General features: G+C 46.5%; 1 pseudogene; it reads left to right on the forward strand.

Annotated features, from left to right (window-relative positions):
• Positions 1 to 16734: 16734 nt before the first annotated feature.
• On the forward strand, positions 16735 to 17356 carry LOC124664919 (annotated as a pseudogene).
• Positions 17357 to 23233: the final 5877 nt, after the last annotated feature.

Below are 23233 nucleotides of genomic sequence, written 5' to 3' on the forward strand. Positions count from 1 at the left end.
GCACAACACAACCTTAGAACTTTTCGTCATCTGTCCCGAGTGTCAATGCGGGCATGAACCCACTATCGAGCATAAGTACTCCCTCTTGGAGTTAAAAGTAAAAACTTGGCCGAGCCTCTACTAGAAACGGAGAGCATGCAAGATCATAAACAACACATGTATAATAACTTGATAATTAACATGACATAGTATTCTCTATCCATCGGATCCCGACAAACACAACATATAGAATTACAGATAGATGATCTTGATCATGTTAGGCAGCTCACAAGATCCGACAATGATAGCACAATGGGGAGAAGACAACCATCTAGCTATTGCTATGGACCCATAGTCCAGGGGTAGACTACTCACTCATCACTCCGGAGGCGACCATGGCGGCGTAGAGTCCTCCGGGAGATGATTCCCCTCTCCGGCGAGGGTGCCGGAGGCGATCTCTCGGATCCCCCGAGATGGGATCGGCGGCGACGGCGTCTCGGTAAGGTTTTCCGTATCGTGGCTCTCGGTGCTGGGGGTTTCGTCACGGAGGCTATTTGTAGGCGGAAGGGTAGGTCAAGAGGCGGCACGGGGCCCCACACCACGGGGCCGCGCGGCCAAGGGGGGCCGCGCCGCCCTATGGTGTGGCCCTCCGTGGCCCCTCTTCGTCTCTCCTTCGGACTTCCGGAAGCTTCGTGAGAAAATAGGCCCTCGGGCTTTGATTTCGTCCAATTCGAGAATATTTCGTTACTAGGATTTCTGAAACCAAAAACAGCAGAAAACAGCAAGCGGCACTTCGGCATCTTGTTAATAGGTTAGTTCCGGAAAATGCACGAATATGACATAAAGTGTGCATAAAACATGTAGGTATCATCAATAATATGGCATAGAACATAAGAAATTATCGATACGTCGGAGACGTATCAAGCATCCCTAAGCTTAGTTACTGCTCGTCCCGAGCGAGGTAAAACGATAACAAAGATAATTTCCGAAGTGATATGCCATCATAACCTTGATCATACTATTTGTAAACATATGTAGTGGATGCAGCGATCATAACAATGGTGATGACATGAGTAAACAAGTGAATCATATAGCAAAGACTTTTCATGAATAGTACTTCAAGACAAGTATTAATAAGTCTTGCATAAGAGTTAACTCATAAAGCAATAAATCAAAGTAAAGGTATTGAAGCAACACAAAGGAAGATTAAGTTTCAGCGGTTGCTTTCAACTTGTAACATGTATATCTCATGGATAATAGTCAACATAGAGTAATATAACAAGTACAATATGCAAGTATGTAGGAATCAATGCACGGTTCACACAAGTGTTTGCTTCTTGAGGTGGAGAGAAATAGGTGAACTGACTCAACATAAAAGTAAAGAGAATGGTCCTTCAAAGAGGAAAGCATCGATTGCTATATTTGTGCTAGAGCTTTTATTTTGAAAACATGAAACAATTTTGTCAACGGTAGTAATAAAGCATATGAGTTATGTACATTATATCTTACAAGTTGCAAGTCTCATGCATAGTATACTAATAGTGCCCGCACCTTGTCCTAATTAACTTGGACTACCGGATCTTTGCAATGCACATGTTTTGACCAAGTGTCACAATGGGGTACCTCCATGCCGCTCTGTACAAAGGTCTAAGGAGAAAGCTCGCATTTTGGATTTCTCGCTTTTGATTATTCTCAACTTAGACATCCATACCGGGACAACATGGACAACAGATAATGGACTCCTCTTTTATGCATAAGCATGTGGCAACAATTATTATTCTCATATGAGATTGAGGATATGTGTCCAAACTGAAACTTCCACCATGAATCATGGCTTTAGTTAGCGGCCCAAAGTTCTTCTCTAACAACATGCATGCTCCAACCATGAAGGTGGTAGATCTCTCTTGCTTCGAGACAAGACGGACATGCATAGCAACTCACATGATATCCAACAAGAAATAGTTGATGGCGTCCCCGAAACATGGTTACCGCTCAACAAGCAACTTAATAAGAGATAAAGTGCATAAGTACATATTCAATACTACAATAGTTTTTAAGCTATTTGTCCCATGAGCTATATATTGCAAAGGTGAATGATGGAATTTTAAAGGTAGCACTCAAGCAATTTACTTTGGAATGGCGGATAAATACCATGTAGTAGGTAGGTATGGTGGACACAAATGGCATAGTGGTTGGCTCAAGTATTTTGGATGCATGAGAAGTATTCCCTCTCGATACAAGGTTTAGGCTAGCAAGGCTATTTGAAACAAACACAAGGATGAACGGTACAACAAAACTCACATAAAAGACATATGGTAAACATTATAAGACTCCATACCGTCTTCCTTGTTGTTCAAAACTCAATACTAGATGTTATCTAGACTCTAGAGAAACCAAATATGCAAACCAAATTAGCAAGCTCTAAGTATTTCTTCATTAATGGGTGCAAAGTATATGATGCAAGAGCTTAAACATGAGCACAACAATTGCCAAGTATCAAATTATCCAAGACATTTTAGAGTTACTACATGTAGCATTTTCCAATTCCAACCATATAACAATTTAACGAAGGAGAAACTTCGCCATGAATACTATGAGTAGAACCTAAGGACATATTTGTCCATATGCAACAGCGGAGCGTGTCTCTCTCCCATAAAGTGAATGCTAGGATCCATTTTATTCAAACAAAACAAAAAACAAAAACAAACCGACGCTCCAAGCAAAGTACATAAGATGTGGCCGAATAAAAATATAGTTTCAGGGGAGGAACCCGATAATGTTGTCGATGAAGAAGGGGATGCCTTGGGCATCCCCAAGCTTAGACGCTTGAGTCTTCTTAATATATGCAGGGGTGAACCACCGGGGCATCCCCAAGCTTAGAGCTTTCACTCTCCTTGATCATATTGCATCATACTCCTCTCTTGATCCTTGAAAACTTCCTCCACACCAAACTCGAAACAACTCATTAGAGGGTTAGTGCATAATAAAAATTCACATGTTCAGAGGTGACACAATCATTCTTAACACTTCTGGACATTGCATAAAGCTACTGGACATTAATGGATCAAAGAAATTCATCCAACATAGCAAAAGAGGCAATGCGAAATAAAAGACAGAATCTGTCAAAACAGAACAGTCCGTAAAGATGGATTTTATTAGGCCACCAGACTTGCTCAAACGAAAATGCTCAAATTGAATGAAAGTTGCGTACATATCTGAGGATCACTCACGTAAATTGGCATAATTTTCTGAGTTACCTACGAGAGAATTAGACCCAGATTCGTGACAGCAAAGAAATCTGTTTCTGCGCAGTAATCCAAATCTAGTACTTACTTTTCTATCAAAGACTTTACTTGGCACAACAAAACATAAAACTAAGATAAGGAGAGGTTGCTACAGTAGTAAACAACTTCCAAGACACAAATATAAAAACAAAGTACTGTAGGTAAAAACATGGGTTGTCTCCCATAAGCGCTTTTCTTTAACGCCTTTCAGCTAGGCGCGAAAGTGTAACTCAAGTAACATCGAAGGGTGGTGCACCTACAGCGGGGTTTGGAGTTTTCTCAACCATGCAAAGTATATTGGATACATAAGTTTCAGCGTCTCCCTTTTCATTAGTCTTGGGCTTGCTACTCTCATCAAACAAATTTTCGAGGAACAAGCCAAGCATAGTTATTTTCTAGTGCATCATTCATAGCTAGGAGTTTACATGGTATTGGTGCTTTGATCTCCCCACCATCATTAGCGTTATTAGTGTACCTTATTCTATCTATGTCCATTTTTTCAAGGAGGCTAACAAAATTAGTATGAGAACCAAGCATATTAAATTTAGCGAAGACCTTTCTAGCCTCTCTTGCTAGACCACCAAATTCTCTAAGAAGGGTTTCTAAAACAAAATCTTTCTTTTCCCCCTCTTCCATATCACCAAGTGTAAGAAACATGTGTTGGATTATAGGATTGAGATTAACAAATTTAGTTTCCAACAGGCGAACTAAAGCAGCGACAGCAATTTCATAGGTGGGAGCAAGGTCTACCAAGTGTCTATCTTCGAAATCTTCAACGGTACTAACATGGGTGAAAAATTCTTCTATATTGTTCCTCCCAATTATAGACCCTTGTCCTACCGGTATGTTCTTTGCGGTAAAATCAAAAGGAAACATGATGAATCAAGTAAAGTAAATGCAAGTAAACTAATTTTTTTGTGTGTTTTCGATATAGCAAACAAGACAGTAAATAAAGTAAAGCTAGCAACTAATTTTTTTGTGTTTTGATATAAGTGCAGCAAACAAAGTAGTAAATAAAATAAAGCAAGACAAAAACAAAGTAAAGAGATTGAGAAGTGGAGACTCCCCTTGCAGGCGTGTCTTGATCTCCCCGGCAACGGCGCCGGAAAAGAGCTTGATGGCGTGTATTTCACACGTTCGTTGGGCAACCCCAAGAGGAAGGTATGATGCGCACAGCAGCAAGTTTTCCCTCGGAAAGAAACCAAGGTTTATCGAACCAGGAGGAGCCAAGAAGCACGTTGAAGGTTGATGGCGGCGGGATGTAGTGCGGCGCAACACCGGAGATTCGGCGCCAACGTGGAACCTGCACAACACAACCAAAGTACTTTGCCCCAACGAAACGAGTGAGGTTGTCAATCTCACCGGCTTGTCTGTAACAAAGGATTAACCGTATTGTGTGGAAGATGATTGTTTGCGAGAGAAAATAGTAAAACAAGTATTGCAGCAGATTTGTATTTCGGTATTAAAGAATGGACCGGGGTCCACGGTTCACTAGAGGTGTCTCTCCCATAAGATAAAAGCATGTTGGGTGAACAAATTACGGTCGGGCAATTGACAAATAGAGAGGGCATAACAATGCACATACATGACATGATAAGTATAGTGAGATTTAATTGGGCATTACGACAAAGTACATAGACCGCCATCCAACTGCATCTATGCCTAAAAAGTCCACCTTCGAGGTTATCATCCGAACCCCTCCGGTATTAAGTTGCAAAGCAACGGACAATTGCATTAAGTATGGTGCGTAATGTAATCAATAACTACATCCTCGAACATAGCATCAATGTTTTATCCCTAGTGGCAACAAGCACAACACAACCTTAGAACTTTTCGTCACCGTCCCGGTGTCAATGCGGGCATGAACCCACTATCGAGCATAAGTACTCCCTCTTGGAGTTAAAAGTAAAAACTTGGCCGGAGCCTCTACTAGAAACGGAGAGCATGCAAGATCATAAACAACACATGTATAATAACTTGATAATTAACATGACATAGTATTCTCTATCCATCGGATCCCGACAAACACAACATATAGAATTACGGATAGATGATCTTGATCATGTTAGGCAGCTCACAAGATCCGACAATGATAGCACAATGGGGAGAAGACAACCATCTAGCTACTGCTATGGACCCATAGTCCAGGGGTAGACTACTCACACATCACTCCGGAGGCGACCATGGCGGCGTAGAGTCCTTTGGGAGATGATTCCCCTCTCCGGCAGGGTGCCGGAGGCGATCTCCTGGATCCCCCGAGATGGGATCGGCGGCGACGGCGTCTCAGTAAGATTTTCCGTATCGTGGCTCTCGGTACTGGGGGTTTCGTCACGGAGGCTATTTGTAGGCGGAAGGGTAGGTCAAGAGGCGGCACGGGGGCCCCACACCACAGGGCCGCGCGGCCAAGGGGGGGGCCGCGCCGCCCTATGGTGTGGCCCCTCCGTGGCCCCTCTTCGTCTCTCCTTCGGACTTCAGAAGCTTCGTGAGAAAATAGGCCCCTGGGCTTTAATTTCGTCCAATTCCGAGAATATTTCGTTACTAGGATTTCTGAAACCAAAAACAGCAGAAAACAGAACTGGCACTTCGGCATCTTGTTAATAGGTTAGTTCCAGAAAATGCACGAATATGACATAAAGTGTGCATAAAACATGTAGGTATCATCAATAATATGGCATAGAACATAAGAAATTATCGATACGTCGGAGACGTATCAGGTCCCTAGCAGGTGTACGTGTGTGGGACGAGCACAAGCAGGAGGAATTTGACCTACGAGCGCTGCTTTTCGTAACCATCAATGACTGGCCTGCTCTTGGTAACATTTCGAGGACTAGTCAAACAAGGGATACAATGCATGCACGCACTCGTTTACATGAGCTCGAAGGTGATTATTTGGAAAAATGTAAGAAGGTCGTGTACCTGGGGCATCGTCGATTTCTTAGGACTACCCATCCCGTAAGAAAGAAAGGCAAGCATTACAACGGTGAGGCTGATCACCGGAGGAAGCCTCCCCATCGTGATGGTGTTGATATATTTGGTATGGTCAAGGATCTAGATGTAATATTTGGAAAGGGTCCCGGCGGACGGTCCTGTTCCGAATGACGATGCCGGACACGCGCCCATGTGGAAGAAGAAATATATATTTTGGGATCTACCCTATTGGGAAGTCTTAGAGGTCCGCTCTTCAATCGATGTGATGCACGTGACGAAGAATCTTTGCGTGAACCTGCTAGGCTTTCTGGGCATGTACGGGGAGACAAAAGATACACCAGAAGCACGGGAGGACCAGCAACGTAGGAAAGACCCCAAAAAACTGCATGAGAGAGTTAAAGGACGTCATTACTCCAGCTACGCTCTTACAAAAGCAGAGAAGGAAATATTTTTTGAATGTCCGAGCAAGTATCAAGGTCCCGTCTGGCTTCTCCTCCGATATAAAGGGAATAATAAATATGGAGAAGAAAACATTCCAGAAACTGAAGTCTCATGACTGTCACGTGATAATGACACAGTTGCTTCCGATTGCATTGAGGGGGCTTCTACCGGAAAATGTTCGACTGCCTATTGTGAAGCTATGTGCATTCCTCAATGCAATTTCTCAGAAGGTAATAAATCCAGAAATTCCACCGAGGTTGAAGAATGATGTGGTCCAATGTCTCGTTAGTTTTGAGCTGGTGTTCCCACCATCCTTCTTCAATATTATGACACATCTCCTCGTTCACCTGGTCGATGAGATTTCCATTCTCGGTCCTGTGTTTCTACACAATATGTTCCCCTTCGAGAGGTTCATGGGAGTCTTAAAGAAATATGTTCATAACCGTGCTAGGCCGAAGGAAGCATCTCCAAGGGCTATGGAACAGAGGAGGTCATTGAATTCTGTGTTGAATTTATTCCTGACCTTAAGCCGATTGGTGTTCCTGATCGCGGCATGAAGGGAGACTAAGTGGAAAAGGCATGCTAGGAAGGAAATCAATGATATGCAGGGACGGGATTTCTTTGACTCAAGCACACTACACAGTTCTACAAAGTTCCACCTTGGTGGCTCCGTATATCGGTGACCACAAGAACTTTCTACGCTCCCGTGAACCGGGGCGATCGAACGATTGGATTAGACGTGAACACATGTCGACTTTCGGCGGTTGGTTGCAAAAACATCTCCTGAATAACAAAATATTGAAGATCAGCTGTACTTGCTGGCCCAGACACCATCTTCGACTGTACTTACTTTCCAAGGGTACGAGATAAATGGGAATACATTTTACACGATCGCCCCAGATAAAAAGAGCACCAACCAAAACAGTGGTGTCCGATTTGATGCAATAATGAATGAAGGCCCAAATGACACATATTATGGTTACATAGAGGATATATGGGAACTTGACTATGGACCTTCTTTTAAGTTCCCTTTGTTTAGGTGCAAATGGGTCAACAAAACAGGAGGCGGGGTTCAGGTAGACAAGTTGTATGGAATGAAAACAGTGGATATCAACAATCTTGGGTATAGAGACGAACCATTCGTCCTAGCCAAGGATGTGGCCCAGGTTTTCTATGTGAAGGATATGTCTACCAAACCAAGAAAAAGGAAACATAAGGAAACAAATACATCAAACGATGAGCCAAAGCGCCACATAGTTCTTTCTGGAAAAAGAAACATCGTGGGAGTGGAGGACAAGACAGACATGTCAGGAGATTATAATAAGTTTGATGAAATTCCACCCTTCAGAGTGAACATTGATCCAAGCATCAAGTTAAATGATGAAGATGCTCCATGGTTACGGCCGAAGAAGATTAAATGATGAAGATTCTCCATCATCAAGTTAATTGAAGAATGTTCATGGCACAAATGAGTATCTCAACATGGCAATCAATTTCCCATTTATTTTTGTGTAATCATTTAACTGTATGTAAGATATTAAAAGTGGAGATGCGCCACGGGAGATTTCCCAACCCTTTCCCCAACACCGTTAGAGGAGATGTAGTCGTTCGGGGCTTGCAGGGAAAAATTCCAAGGCGCAGTTCCGAAGATGCCGTAGGGCGTGTGCACCAACGACATCTTCGAGAAACCGCGCCACGGGAGATTTCCCAACCCTTTCCCCAACACTCGTTAGAGGAGATGTAGTCGTTCGGGGGCTTGCAGGGAAAAATTCCAAGGCGCAGTTTCTGAAGATGTCGTAGGGCGTGTGCACCAACGACATCTTCGAGAAACTGCGCCACGGGAGATTTCCCAACCCTTTCCCCAACACTGTTAGAGGAGATGTAGTCGTTCAGGGGCTTGCAGGGAAAAATTCCGAGGAGCAGCTTCCGAAGATGCCGTAGGGTGTGTGCACCAACGACATCTTCGAGAAGCTGCGCCACGGGAGATTTCCCAACCCTTCCCTTCGTCCATGGGAATGAAACTCTGCTTGGCTTGTTGATCTGCTTGGCAAGGCGTATCGATGCTCCTTTTATAGGCACGGCACCTCTTCTACTTTGTCTTGTTCCTTCGACGGGCGTCGTGCGCTACATGCTTTATCTCATCGAGCAGTGCATCCACCCATGCGTTCTTATCCTGCCAACATCTTTAGTCCCGGTTGTACCCACCAGCCGGGACTAAAGGTTACCCACACGTCCTTATCCCACCGACAGTTTTGTTAGATGACAAAAAAAATGATCTTTCGTCCCGGTTGTACATGGCCTGTACATGGTGGCCAGTACACGGCGGTGGCGACGGTGGCCTGTACATGGCGGTGGCGGTGGCGGCGGTGGCCAGTACACGGCGGTGGCGGTGGTGGCGGTGGCCAGTACATGGCGGTGACGATGGTGGCCAGTACACGACGGTGCCGGCGGTGGCCAGTACATGACGGTGGCGGTGGCCAGTACACGACGGTGGCGGCGGTGGCCAGTACATGGCGGCGGCGGCGGTGGACACGTGTGGCACGGCGGTGGCCAGTACGTGGTTTTTTTTTATTTGAAATAAGGCGGGAATGAATTTTAAAAAAAAAAATTGGCCTTTGGTCCCGGTTTGTAATATAAACCGGGACTAAAGGCCTATTTTGCGCGCGCAGCGAAAATCGCAGCAAAATAGGTCTTTAGTCCCGGTTTGTATTACAAACCGGGGCCAAAGGCCCCCCTTTGGTCCCGGTTGGTAATACGAACCGGGACCAAAGGGGGGGGTTATAACTTCACTTCGTCTCCGCGGAGATCAGTCCCGCGGAGACGGAGCCACAGACGCACAGACGCGCGCCGCCAGGCTGCTCCGCCGCGCGCCCACGCCGCCGACGCCGTCCTCCGCCGCCCAAGCCGCCGCCACCGTCCTCCGCCGCCGCCACCTCTTCCGCCTCTCCAACCGACGCCCGCGCGCCGCCCACCGCCCGCGCGCCGCCCGCCGCCCACGGCCGCCTCCTCGCTGTCCGCCGTGCCCCCTCCACCTGCCGCCCCCGCGGCCACCTGCTCGCCGACCGCCGCGCCCCCAGCCGCCACCTCCGTCGGTAAGCGCCGCCCACCCCTTCTCCTCTTTTTTTCAATTGTTAGATTAGTTAATTTGTTAGGTTAATTAGTTAGTTAGTGTTAGTGTTAGTGTTTTTGTTAGAAAAATAGTTAGTGTTTTTGTGTTAGATTAGTTAATTTGTTAGGTTAATTAGTTAGTTAGTGTTAGTATTAGTGTTAGAAAAATAGTTAGTGTTTTTGTTAGAAAAATAGTTAGTGTTTTTGTGTTAGATTAGTTAATTAGTTAGTTAGTGTTAGTGTTAGAAAAATATGAGGACGTGGAAGTTATGAGGGCCGCCGCGCCGTTATGAGGGCCGCCGCGCCGGTAACCACTACGCTCGCGATGGCGCCCCCAAAATACGGTAGTGCCGACGCCCCTGCCAGCGCCCCCAAAATAGAGTATGTAGTGCCAGCGCCCCTCAAACGGTAGTGCCGGCGCCGACTAACATAAAAGTAGTGAAGCTATCTTTTTATTTATGTTAACGTTGGTACATATATATGATTTGTTTTCGTAGCTACGATGCCGCGACAGCCGCCGCGCCGTGGTTTGACTATTCTAGAGGAGATGCAGCAGCTGGGGGAGGTCCGGGACTGGGCTCCGCCGGGGTGGTACTGGGAGGTCTTAGCTTCCGGGTCGCGCACCTTGGTGCGGAATCCGGGTCCCGTCGTCGACCCGGATATTCTTTGGTGGAGGTCTGATGACGCGTAAAGCACACGCCCGTTGGGAACCCCAAGTGGAAGGTGCGATGCGTACAGCAGCAAGTTTCCCTCAGTAAGAAACCAAGGTTTATCGAACCAGTAGGAGTCAAGAAGCACGTCGAAGGTTGATGGCGGCGGGATGTAGTGCGGCGCAACACCAGGGATTCCGGCGCCAATGTGGAACCTGCACAACACAACCAAAGTACTTTGCGCCAACGAAACAGTGAGGTTGTCAATCTCACCGGCTTGCTCGTAACAAAGGATTAGATGTATAGTGTGGATGATGATTGTTTGCGAGAAAACAGTAGAACAAGTATTGCGAGTAGATTGTATTCGATGTAAAAGAATGGACCGGGGTCCACAGTTCACTAGAGGTGTCTCTCCCATAAGATAAATAGCATGTTGGGTGAACAAATTACAGTTGGGAAATTGACAAATAGAGAGGGCATGACCATGCACATACATGATATGATGAGTATTGTGAGATTTAATTGGGCATTACGACAAAGTACATAGACCGCTATCCAGCATGCATCTATGCCTAAAAAGTCCACCTTCAGGTTATCATCCGAACCCCTTCCAGTATTAAGTTGCAAACAACGGACAATTGCATTAAGTATGGTGCGTAATGTAATCAATAACTACATCCTCGGACATAGCATCAATGTTTTATCCCTAGTGGCAACAAGACATCCACAACCTTAGAACTTTCACGTCACCGTCCCGGATTTAATGGAGGCATGAACCCACTATCGAGCATAAATACTCCCTCTTGGAGTTAAGAGTAAAAACTTGGCCGAGCCTCTACTAATAACGGAGAGCATGCAAGATCATAAACAACACATAGGTAATAGATTGATAATCAACATAACATAGTATTCTCTATCCATCGGATCCCGACAAACACAACATATAGCATTACGGATAGATGATCTTGATCATGTTAGGCAGCTCACAAGATCCGACAATGAAGCACATGAGGAGAAGACGACCATCTAGCTACTGCTATGGACCCATAGTCCAGGGGTGAACTACTCACTCATCACTCCGGAGGCGACCATGGCGGTGAAGAGTCCTCCGGGAGATGATTCCGCTCTCCGGCAGGGTGCCGGAGGCGATCTCCTGAATCCCCCGAGATGGGATTGGCGGCGGCGGCGTCTCTGGAAGGTTTTCCGTATCGTGGCTCTCGGTACTGACTATGAATTATTTCTTTTTTAGCCCTCCGGATCGAGCACTTATTCTGTAAAGTCGAAGAAGCGAGGCCTGGCCAAAAAGTTGGACGACAGTGTTAGGCACGACATCACCCATATCGCAGAGGATGGTAAACCGATTGCTCTAGAGAAAAGTGCAAAGTCATTTATAGCTCAATGCGGAGTGCTTGTTAGGGACCACGTCCCGATCACCTTTCGAGAATGGAACAAGCGGAAGGGACTAGTGATGTCTGCAGAGGAAGAAGCTCAAGGTCTTTATATCGATGATGTAGCCAAAGACAGCATTCTGACCAAGCTCATGTCACATTTCAACATAGTACTAGAGGGGGATGCCGCTGAAAAGGCCAAGATGGAGCAGGCCCTCCGCGACTTTGCCAAGAAGAAGATGGCCGAACTATTCAAGAACCACAAGAAAAGATTACGCGGCTTTATCAAGAAAGACAAGACTCCGGACAGTGAGAAGGTAAAAAATCATTGGGACGAATTCGTGAAGTACAACACGGAGTCAGAAGAATTTAAGAAAAGGTCGGAAACAAATAAGGCAAATGCTGCGTTGAAGCTATATCACCAAATTCTGGGTCCAGGTGGATACAAGGCTAACCGTCCTAAGTGGCAGGCAGCTGAGGCGGAACTGACCAGGAAAGGGACCAGATTAGGGACACACGGTTGGATCGAACGGTGTAAGGAGTGGTTCTACGGGATTGGGGGAACGTTGCATCCGGAAACGAGGGAAGTGCATCTATAAGAAAGCTCATCTGAAGTTTCCCATCGAAGCCCTGGAACAAGCACATAAGGACGTGGAGGAGGGGAGGTTCCAGGCCGAAAGAGAGAACGATGAGCTGACACGCGCCCTTGGGAACAAAGAACACGGCGGACGAACACGAGGCACGAAGGCTCCGTTCGTGGAAGTATGGCTTTCCCGCGGAAAGGAAGAGATTTCCGATAAAATCCATGAGAGGAGAAAGGCAAGGGAAACGGACCGCATAGCGTCCTTAGAGGAGGGTTTTAGCACCATGAAAGCCCAATTAACCATGGTAACCTAAGTACTTACATCCCGGATGGCTCGGGGGCAGGCTGTAGATCCCGCATTGCTCAATGCTATCGTCCCGCCGCAATCTCAACAACACCGGAAAAGCAGCGTGGCTTCCACCGAGCAGGTGGATAATGATGATGATGACCAGGTGGTCGAGCCTCCTCGCTACCCCCCCGTGGATGATCTCACTGAGAGTCGTCCTTGTGAGCTGCATGTTAAAGTTTTCAACCTATCCTTCAAGGCGGCGGTCGGCATCCTCTTACCTACAAGGTCTTACCATTGCCGTCCGGTCCAAGACGACTTTGCTCGTTGTGATGGTGGATGAAGTGTTGAGAGATTATGAGGGGTTGGTGCTTGAGCACCCTCGCAGTGAAGATGGGGAAATCAAAGAACCGGGAGAAGCCCGTAGAACCACCGTGCAATGGCGGAAGGAGAACATTGTGTTTCCGGGTGAGAAGCCACCAAGCAGGCCACCTCGTCCGCCTCCTCCGCCACCTGCGCAGCCTCCTCCGCGTGATGATTCTCCTATGCGCGATGATGATTCCCCTGTGCATGAGCAGTCTCCTCCGCGTGAAAATACTCCGCCGCCTCCTCCTCCTCGTCAGGAGACTCCGCCGCCTCCACCTAAGCAAAAGAGGAAGCTAACCACGGCACCTCCTACAGCTCCGAAGAGATCATCAACTCCGATGAGGGCACAGACTCCAGAGTTGTTACCACATGAGCAGACTGAAGAGCAAAAGGCGTTTCTTGCGCCGAAGAAGATGTTTATTCCACCGCATACAATGAAGCACTTTAGCGAGACGAGAATGAAGAGACCTGAGCTGAGATCTGATTATGACCGCTCTCTTGGATAGTCCTCTAGAGCGAGCAAAGCAACAAAAAAAAGTCGCCCAGCTTGGACAGCAGGACATTCAGGCCATACCCCACTTCGTCGTGCAGCCCTATGATGATCCAGAGACGACATCGATGATCGAACGGGAGGCTAGAGCTCGGGGAGCATCGGCTGAGTACGAAGATTACTATCCAACGGCTCAAGTGGTAAACAAGTATAGATACGGATCCGATCTCGTCAAACCCGGCGAGCTCGCACGTCTAGGGACTCGGATGCGAAGGTTGCATGAATGGTACCTGAAAGCCTGTCGAAGAGGTGATCGCTACCTCACGGTGTATCTTAGAGATGAGCATTACTTCCGGGGGGACGAGGAGATAAACCTTGAGTTAGAAGAACTGTTTCAGTTATTCAATCAAGATGCCCTCGACAAAGCTGTCATCAGTTGCTACTGCATGTAAGTGATTTATTTATGTAATTAAGTCTGTAGCTCAGCTCCTTCATTTGCACTAACAATTATCCTTACTATATTCTTTGTGTACGCTATACATTTAATTATGCAGAATGAAGAAGCTCGAATGCAAAAGAGGCAAGCTCCTCGAGCTGGGGTTCATTGACCTGCATCACGGTTCATGAAGTTACGGTTCGAGACTACCCCAAGGACACAGAGGACAACATGCTAATGTTTTTAGTGAAGCAAGCAAACAAAGAGGATATATTCTTTCCCTACAACTTCAAGTGAGTGTTATATATAACATACATTATGCTTGTGCAGCTTCCACTTTATTCTCGTAATCATTGAGCTATGCTTGTGCAGATTCCACTTTATTCTCCTAATCATTGATCTTCACAAAGGAGTCGTAAATGTCATGGACTCGAAACGTAAAGAACATGCGGACATGGCTGCCATCCTCCAGAGGTAATTTCAATATCAATTTCGTATTGGCATCTTCATCTGTTCTAATTCGACGATATCATCAACTAATCAATAACTCATTTACTCATTATTTTTTGCCGGGCAGGGCTTGAAAACGGTTCATCAATACTGTTCCGGGTAAATGGAAATTGGAGCTTACATTTCAAGATTACCCCGTAAGTAGTACTATATATATAGCTATGTCCGTGAAACTCTATATATGATATTTACTTTCAATACGATGCTTGATTATTAGTTTGATCGAACTATTTTTCGTAAAGTGTATGAGGCAGGAACCCGGGAATAACTTATGTGGATACTACGTCTGCACCTTCATTCGTGACATGTCCTGTCCCAAGGGTGGGGATGCCCGTATACACCACACTCGTGTACGATAACAAATTTTCACAATTAATCTTAGTACCATCAATTGTATTGAGTTCCATTCACACACACACACACACACACACACACACACATATATATATATATATATATATATATATATATATATATATATATAGATATATATTGATCTCCTTTTTTAAATATAGATGATACGCCTGCGGGACACTCTCATAACGGAGGATCAAATACGAGCAATTCAAGAGGAAATCGCGGGATTCTTTCTTACCGAGGTCATTACCCCAGGTGGAGAGCACTATGCGAAGGTCATAGATATGGAGCAACTCCGTAGAGGCTAATAGATTTAGTAAAGAGATCCGACTAGCTTTATATTGTAAATATGCATGCATTACGTGTACTGTTGACGATGTCTATATATATTCACGACGATATTTTGTGGTTTCTTGAATGATATATATGCATTGCTGAAACTCGACGCGGCAGAAAACGCCTCGTTTCTCTGCCGCGGCAGAAACGCTGCTACAGCCTAAACTCCGTGCCGCGGCAGAAATAGCAATTCTCTCGCCGCGGCAGAGAACCACAGGCCCGGTTCGTACCACGAACCGGGACCAAAGGCCATCCACCGCGAGCTCCCTGGCCGCACCACGTGGCGCCGTCTTTAGGCCCGGTGCAACTTTGAACCGGGACTAAAAGAGGACCCTTTAGTCCCGCCTAATTGGTCCCGGTTTGGAAATCGGGACTGAAGACCCAAATGGACCGGGCCTATAGCCCCGTTTTCCACCAGTGTAACAAGTATTTTTTTTTTTTTTTGCCAGAATTAGGTCATCCATATCAACATAATAATGTATATGTTTTCTAGCTAGCATCGATCAACGGCTACTAGTAACTAGGACACGAACAAGATCCAATTATGGGACAGCGACCGTGCATGGAAGCATGCATGCACTCTGATATCCCTGCCTGGCCTACATGTTGTACTAGTTCCACGCACACACGTCACACTGTTCCCGTCGCTTGTCCAAGAAGTAACTCGCTCGATCACCTTTTGGTAATTTGCACTGACGTCTCTGGTCCTACCATTCTTTTGTCATCCGGAGTATCTTATAAGAAGATATAGCTGCAAAAGGTATTCGTGTAGCTGTACATAATTTTCAGCTAGTAACAGGAAATGTACAAAATCTGCATACATTTGTATATTATATGCTTATATATGTTTCAACTTTACACTACGAGCGATTTCTTGCGTCCATGTGTACAAAATTTTGGCGTGACTACACCTCTCTCGGAAACTGGTGAATACACCACGACTTATTACAGTGCGTAATTTTTTGGCGCCACCCTCACAAGGATGAGCAAGTTAGTTTGGAAGTTTTGGGCGCCCCCAAAGATCAAATTCTTCGCATGGTTGGCCATCTGAAATAGGCTATGGCCAGCGGACCGTCTTAGGAAAAGAGGAAGAAATAATTATGGTCTTTGTACGCTTTGTAAACAAACTCAGGAGACGACGGCGCACATATTCTCTCATTCTCATTTCTCCAAAAGACTGGGAATGGTGAAGGAGTGGCTCGGTCTCTCTCCTATTCGAACTCAAGATTGAGCGACAGACTTCTCTATTAGACATTGGTGGACTATGATGTCATGCAAGCCGAATCCAAACCGAAAGGCTATGGCTTCCTTTACTATGCTTGTGAGTTGAACTATTTGGAAAGAGCGAAACGGAAGGATCTTCAACAACGAAGCCGTGCCACCGACTATTGTTCTCAAGATCATTAAAAGTGAGGCTGAGGTTTGGGTCGCCGCGGGGACCAACCAGTTGAGTTTTGTAATGACAGGAGAGTAATCCGCATAGGTCTTTTTTAGTTCTTGTTTAAACTATTGTTATGACTCTTTTCCTTAATTAATGAACGGTGGCAAACCTTTGCCACCTGATCATTAAATAAAATTGGCATGACTGATGCATGTATCTTTGCTTAGTAAATTATACTAATTGCGGGCAGAGACTGGAGTTGTTGTTGTAGGAGCTCCAGTACGCGCGGCGCTGGGCTTCGGTTCGTGCAGGTCGTGTCGAAAATAGGGTTTCTGGACCAGGTAGGTGACAGTGAGCAGAAGCTCCGCGCCGCCAGCCTGTGGGAAGTGCCGCACCGCTGGCTCAACCTCTTCCTTCCGCGTCTCGCGTCCCTGACTTCGCCGGCGGCGTCTTCAACGACATCCTCCGCTAAGGTATCACGGGTGCCTCCAACCCTGATCTCATCTACCCCATGAACCTGAACAGGTGGGACAGCGGTGTCCCCGGAGGACGAGGAGGTGATCTAAGCGGTCGTCGGTGCCAGCGTCGTCAGGAGGTGGGCAGCTGTTGAAGCGGCTGGACGAACAGAACGACGAGATCATGCGAATCTGCCAGGAGACCGAGATAGCGTGGTCGTACTACCCCGGTCAATCTGGCTGTGACCTGTGAGAAGAAGACCTCCGGTCCAAACAAATGGGCCAGATTTGTCGAGAGGAAGCGAAGTATATATGAATCCCAAGGCGATCATGTCCCGTGGCCAGAGAATTTTCACATCCCCACTGCCACTGGCTTGATCGATGCGGACAACATATATAGCAAGTCACCATGCATGCAAGGGATTCACATGGATGTTCGTCATGATATGAACTGCGTGCATGGTCCTGACCGGAGAATCGATAGATACATGCATATCGTACACATGCATATATAAATGTGCAGGAAACGATGCAAGGGAAACGATTCACATTCAATTTGCGCCACACGTGCGGTGCGACGTAGTAGATTATTAGTAAAATGTTTAGTTATGGTGCAGCTATTGCATGTTATGTAATTACTAGGTCATGCAATCATGGATTGGGTATGTGATAGTAGTACAAAAATGTGTAAATGTATTTGGTTTGAATGATTAATAAAGTATATATATCCACTATAAGGGAGCAGCTTTGCGTACGAGCACTAGCTACTTCTTCCGTTCCATGTTTATTGTCGTTATTTCAGTTAAAATTTGAACTAATACCACGATGATTGCGAAACAGAGATAATAGTTATCTGTCAGGATATTAAGCAATTTTTGAGTAAGTTCAATTATTGAGATCAACATGAAATAAACACTAGATAACTTAACCAGATGTATTAGACTAAACACATCTAGCGGATGGAGCAAGTAGCAGTGCAAGGAAGGAGAGGGAAAACACATACGTAAGGCCTAAGAAGGCCATCACCGTGGCATCTCCATTGTTCATGTTTGATGGCGACGAGAATGTAAGTAGGCAAGGAAGATCTTGAATGGAGGCGAGCAGTCGCGCTGAGACGCTCCCCAAAAATCTTATCACCCATCTCTCGGTGCAGGATCTCAATGGGCAACGTTTCGGGAGGCCTTCTCTACCGCATGGCCGTGCACGCAGTTACCGGGATGAGGAAGACTTGAGAGCGGCGCTAGAAAAGGAACTATGGGCGAGAGAGACAGAGAAGAGTGGGCGGTCGTGTTGATTTGTTCCATCTCTCGGTGTAGCATGGGGAGGTACCTGGCCGACTGAACCAACACACGTCGGAGGAAGACTTTGGAAGATGGATACGCATCAAGCATGCATACGAGCATTGACATGCATATGCCTAGCTGGTGCACCGAGCAAAAAGAATAGTCTTCTACAAAACCAGTTTCAAACTCAAACAAAATGCGACGTGTGGGGGACGCAAGGCAGGTGGCGGAGGAGAGAAGGAAGAGGAGTGTGCATGAACTCTTTCTGTTCTGTCTTCTCACTCATTAATGGTAGTGGAAGAGCCCATCTTATAGACCGATCTAACTCTCTCTCAACTAACAATTGAGATAAAACTTATTACTCAAAGTTGTTAGCAAGCTGCCACTATAGATGGTCTTGAGATTATATGATTTGTAGGTTAAATAGGCGCTGCCAGCCCATACTAATCCAACACAATCTACACTCATGAAAGTAATACGCTCCATCTCGTGCACCATTTTAATCCAGTGCAAGGAAGGTTTCTGAGCCCTGACCACGCAGTAAGATGACATGGTACACGGACGTACGTGAGGTGACGCGCTCAAAACAAAGCTAGGAACTGTTCGTGCGATGCGACACGTACCCACAGCATTACATGCTGTACAGTCATCGCTGATCAGCTAGATCCGACCAGAGATCTCGAGAGTGTGCTGCCACTGAAAGCAACGTGAAAGTTTCCCAGTCAAGCTCAGAGAGTCGACGCGTTCAGACGGTAGCCGGACGGCCGGCTAGCTAACTAGCTAGGTGATGTTGATGCATGCAGTCCCCGGGGTCCTTTTTCCGTACTTAGAGCATCTCCACTCGTGCCCCCGTCGAGGCACCCGGCGAGCGTTTTTTTCATCCGGACGGCGAAATTCGGCCCAGTCACGCCCCCGGTTCCTCGTTTTCGCCCGGATTTGGCCCTTCATCCATCCGGCGAGCCCACGCCACCCCGGCCCCCGGGGAGCGTTCGGGGACTCCGGACGAGTGAAAAGCGGGGAAGGGCCCGATCCGTCGGTGACTCGACGCACGAACCCCACCGCCACGTCGCTCAAAATCTCCCCCACCCCTCGTATCTCTCTCGCCGCCGGCACCACCCCGCCGGCTTGTTGCCCAGATTCCGCCGCCCCTCCTTCCCTACCTGCCTATATTCCGCCGTCTTTCGACGACGGCCTATCTGGCTGCTCTTCCGCCGGCCTGTTTTCCGGCTTGCTTGCTCGTCGTCGCTCGCGGCTCGGGTTGCCTCGACCACGCCCGTCAGGTGTTCGTCCATTTGCCTCGCCGGCCATGGACTCGGACGAAGAGGAGGAGCAGATGTTCGTCGAGCTTATGCAAGAAGAGATGGCAGCAGCCGCCCAAGACGACGAGCACATGATGATCCTTGGTTGCTTGGCAAGCATGTACGCCGGACCGGCAACTCGTCGACGTGGTGGGTCGGCACGAGGTCGCCGGAAGTGCAAGCCGAGACAGGCGAATGGAGGGCTACTGCATGTTGTACGCCGACTACTTCGCCGACAATCCATTGCACGGTGAGAGTGTTTTCCAGCGTCGTTTCAGGATGAGCAGAAAGCTATTTCTGCAAATTGTGTATGCCATCCGCCACTTTGATCCCTACTTCAAATGCAAGGCGGATTGCACTGGTTTGGTTGGATTTTCGTCACTGCAGAAGTGCACAAGTGGCTATGAGGATGCCGGCGTATGGAGCTCCCGGTGATACTGCAGATGACTATCTTCGGATGGCGGAGTCCACCGCCCTTGATTGTTTCTACCGGTTCCGCAGGGCCGTCATAGCAGTGTTCGGGGACTATTACTTGAGATCACCCACCGTCGAAGACACTCAGAGGATCCTTGCAACAAATGAAGCTAGGGGTTTTCCAGGGATGCTTGGAAGCATTGACTGCATGCATTGGCAATGGAAGAACTGTCCGTTTGCGTGGCAGGGAATGTACAAGGGTCACAAAAAAGGCTGCACTCGTGATACTTGAAGCAGTGGCTACCCATGATCTTTGGATTTGGCACTCTTTCTTTGGTATGCCTGGATCCAACAATGACATCAACGTCCTAAACTGCTCCCCGGTCTTTTCCAAGCTTGTTGAGGGTCATGCTCCTCCGGTGAACTATGTGATCAATGGTCGGCACTACAACAAAGGATACTACCTTGCAGACGGTATCTATCCAAAGTGGGCAACATTTGTGAAGACTATCTCCAACCCTGCCACCCCCAAACTTTGCGAGTTTGTCAAGAAACAAGAAGCTTGCCGAAAAGACGTCGAGCGAGCATTTGGTGTCCTCCAGCAGAGATTTGCTGTCGTCCGGTTTCCCGCTATGACTTGGTCCAAAGATCAGATGTGGGAGGTGATGAACTGTTGTGTGTGCCTACACAATATGATTATTGAAGATGAGCGAAAGCATCCGGTTCCTCTGGCTGAGCAAGAAGCACCATATGAGAGAGAGGGTCCTCTTGCACAGCCGAATCACCAGGTGCCTCCATCATGGGCCGCCTATGCGCCAGGAGATTCGAGACTCTACAATGCACCAGCTGCTGCAAGATGATCTGGTGGAGCACATATGGAGGCTCCGAGGCAACGCCAACGCCGACGCCAACTAGTCTGTCTTAATTTGTTTGAAAAATTGTGAAAATTGTGTGCTTCTTTTGTTTCAGCACTTGTTAAACATTGTACTGTTATCGCCGAATTTGTTTCAGCAATTTTCGTCCCCTTGTTTGCCGATCTTGTTAAATTTTATGTTGAATTTGTTTGAAATATGTCAAATGGTCGAGGTTGGGGGTTTCCTGCGGGGGGACGGCTGGAACTTTGGCGCTCCCCACGCCAAATCTTCATCCAATCCGGACGAAAATTTCACCGGATTTGGGCGTGGGGAGCGCCAACGAGTGGGGATGCTCTTACGTTGGACGCGCCTCCTCTCCTAGCTACAGTTGCACCGGCGGGACCTGCCGCCCGCCGAGCATGGCCATATTTTCCACGAAAGATCGCTGCCCCGTCTCCAGATCGCACGTACGGCATGTACAGTGCAGCTGTCTCACCGTTCAATAGCTAGCTGGATATGACACGATATGGCTGGCCCGGCAGCGAAAGTAACACATGCAAAGGCCGATCGAACTCAATCCAGACACCGCGGCCCCCGCCCAGCAGCGGCAGATTAGCTAAGCTAGGCTCTGATCAAGTGATTGATTTTTTTGAGGAAATATCATTCGCCTAGCTTTATTTAAAATCAAACACGCTTACATGTTTATTAAAAGTGGAAAAATAAAACACAGGGATCATCATCCCAGTTACAAAAAAATGATCTATAATTTTTTTATGCTTCATGCTTGTTTTACACCAATTTCTATATGTTTTGTTTACACTTTATGATCTTTATGATATTTTTGTGCACTTTCTGAAACTAACCTATTAACAAGATGTCATAGTGCCAGTCCTGTTTTCTGCTGTTTTTGTATTTCAGAAAAGTTGTACATGAAATATTCTCAGAATTGGACGAAACAAAAGCCAAACCTCCTATTTTTTCCAACACGAAGACGGAGTCCAAAGCAGAGACGAAGGAGAGCACCGAGGTGGCCACACCATGCTTAGGCGCAGGCCCACCTCTGGCCGCGCCTAGGTGTGGTGTGGGCCCCTCGGGCGCCCACCGACCTCGCCCTTCCGCCTATATATTGCCTTCGACGCGAAAACCCTAAAGACCAGAGTCATATTCCCCGAAAAGTTCCGCAGCTCCGCCACCATCGAAGACAAGTTTCCGGGTTCAGAAGTTTCTGTTCCGGCACCCTGCTGAGACGGGGATTGACCCCATGAGCCATCTGCATCGACTCCACCGCCTCCACTTCGACTCCATGATGGTTTGTGAGTAGTTCCCCCATGGACTACGGGTAGCAAGTTGGTACACTCTCTCCCATGTACTTCAATACAATGATCTCATGAGCTGCCTTATATGATTGAGATCCATATGATGTAATTGGTGTTGTGTTTGTTGGGATCCGATAAATTGTGGAATTATGATCAAATTGTTCATCATATTATCATACTATTATTTATTTAAGATCTTTCATGCTCTCCGGTATTTGTGGTTATCCTGATCAAGTAGTTTCCTGTATCTCCAAAAGGGATATTTATGCTAGATAGTGGGTTCAGTCTCCATTTAATCTGGGGGAGTAACAGCAACCTCTAAGGTTGTGGATGTGTTGTTGCCACTAGGGGTAGAACAACACTGCTTTGTCCAAGGATAATTGTGTTGTTTACATTATGCACTTTACTTAATGCAATAATATTTTGCTTCCAACTTAATACTGAAAGGGGTGCAGATGCTAACCTGAAGGTGGATTATTTAGGCACACTAGTAAGCGTGCACGTGCAATATGCACGTCTCGTAAAACAGCTAACACAATTTACTCATAACTCACTAATACAATTTAATCAATATGTATCTCGATTTGTGAGTGTTTACCTTGTATCTTAAGTCTATCTGAAAAATAACAATTGCAAGCTAAACTTGCTCCTGCCCAACAGTTAAAGCTACACCTTGAAATACACTTTTGTCGTAGTTAAGTAAATAATTTCCATTTGATTCTTCATTGAACTTTGTATCTTGAAAAATGCAACATTTCCTTCTTTAAGGAGGAGAAACCATGTCGCTCTGGTTGTACTTGAGAAGTCTATGTTATTAGAATGGATGGCAAAGTTTGTTCAAAAAAAGAATGGATGGCAAAGCTCTCATCCTTACATAAAAAATAACCCTTTCACAAGTAAAAAAAAAAGCATATGAGTACAATCCTAATCATCCTCTTCTACGGCAGGTGGTAATATTGGCTTTTTTTAGTACATGCAATGGTAAACCAAGAAACTGTTGGAACGATAAACCAAAGATAGGCAACAAGTAGCGCTCAAAATTTGAACCAAATAGCAGAATTGTTTAAAAATCTGGAGCCCACAACTGACA

Source organism: Lolium rigidum, chromosome 6, assembly GCF_022539505.1.
Source record: "Lolium rigidum isolate FL_2022 chromosome 6, APGP_CSIRO_Lrig_0.1, whole genome shotgun sequence".
NCBI classification, from domain to species: domain Eukaryota; kingdom Viridiplantae; phylum Streptophyta; class Magnoliopsida; order Poales; family Poaceae; genus Lolium; species Lolium rigidum.